Here is a 1585-nt window from a genome sequence, read left to right on the forward strand (position 1 = left end):
GGTATATATATGGAATCGACCACCACCTCCTACTTCTCCGCGTCCTCCGATAGCATATAATAGCATTTTGCTTTCTCGGAGAAAAGGATATCAATGATGGGTTTTTAGCGCCTCGCCAAAGTGTCTCCCTTCTGTCTTAGTTTTTCATTCGTTCGATGCGAAATGCTCGCTAGGCGTAACCGGCTGATTACTTTTAACGTCCTTCCGTCGCTTTTCAAATTAAAGAAGAACCACGGTGTGTGTCTATGATAGAACTACCCGATCCGATTTTCGTTGATTCTTTGATAGTCTACCAAAGTCCACCGTAAGTTCGTTCTCTAAAAAAAATAAATAACAAATTCGAAAGAAAAGCATTCGTGGACTGGACGACCGGCTAAACGCGCGGTCTCGCAATCGATATACATATTCGTAACAAAGAGAGACATGGGGCGACCAACTTCGCAGAGTATATCCCTTCTTTTGGGTTCCGTTCGTATCGCGCTTCTCGTCGTGTTCGTTCGAGCCTCTCCATAGAGGATGATCGTCCGATTCGTTTGATAAATTATCATTTTTCCCTGGGGCTGTACGAACGAACAGAGAGGAAGACGACGACCGACGGATACCACAAATTTCACGTGGTAGGGCATATATTACATATCATAATTATCAGTGTTTGGTCAAATTTCTTTCCAGTGTCCTTTTTGTTATGCTCCAAAACTAGTATACGCTTTATTTTCTCTTTCCTTTGCATAAATTATTAACTTCGGGCAACGTCGGGAGCGCCGGTAATCATTAGATTTGTACGAAACGCGATTTGCGCCCCACGGTGGTTTTTAGTGCCGTCAAAGTCAGAAATCGTAGGAGCGGTGCTTTAACGGGCGGTCGTGATGATACTCCAGACAACACGACGCACGACGCCGTAAAACACTCGCGCGAGTCCAGACTGATCTCTGCCTCACCACGCAAGGGGTGCGCAAACTTGCCAATAATATATAATATTTATTCTTTTTCGTACGTCCAGCGACAAACGCCAACGAAATACCCAAATTCTCGCTCGTACGTTGATACCTTTCTCTTCATCGACCCGGCTCCGAAACGTTCTTCGCCATCTCCCCGAAAGGAGAGGTAAACGACGGCGGGGTTAGGGAATCTGAGAACAACGCAAGCAGTTTTAGGACAAGTGAACGACCCTCAGCCAGGCGTGGTCCAGGAATTTTATCCGTGGACCGCAATGTGCGTTCGAAATGTCGATGTTCATGTGTCCTACAGTTCACACGTTGACGCGCAATTAGCTGCGTTCTTCATCGACCCACGAGCCAAGTGATCCACCGTTCAGGGTAATCATATACAATTTACAATTTTTCTCTTTGTATTTAAAAATGCTCCTTGTTCTTTGCTTTAAAAATATTCGATGTTCGCACCTCCGACCAGCGTATCGACGGAGGATTGAACGCGCCATATCGACGACAAAAGTTTCTTTTTGTTTCCTGAATGACGGAAAACCATCGTTCGACGGCCGGGCGTACAGTACATTCAAAAGCCTTTGCGCGTGGCTGCGACCAACGGGTATAATACACCCGTATATTCTTGGTTCCGAACAGTAACT

General features: G+C 45.7%; 1 non-coding gene across 1 annotated transcript; it reads right to left on the bottom strand.

Annotated features, from left to right (window-relative positions):
- Nucleotides 1-1164: 1164 nt before the first annotated feature.
- LOC143350635 (5.8S ribosomal RNA) lies at nt 1165-1319 on the bottom strand. Its single transcript, XR_013081195.1, has one exon. It is a non-coding gene; the product is annotated as a 5.8S ribosomal RNA (ribosomal RNA).
- Between the last annotated feature and the right edge of the window lie 266 nt (nt 1320-1585).

This window comes from Colletes latitarsis, unplaced genomic scaffold (assembly GCF_051014445.1).
Source record: "Colletes latitarsis isolate SP2378_abdomen unplaced genomic scaffold, iyColLati1 scaffold0007, whole genome shotgun sequence".
NCBI classification, from domain to species: domain Eukaryota; kingdom Metazoa; phylum Arthropoda; class Insecta; order Hymenoptera; family Colletidae; genus Colletes; species Colletes latitarsis.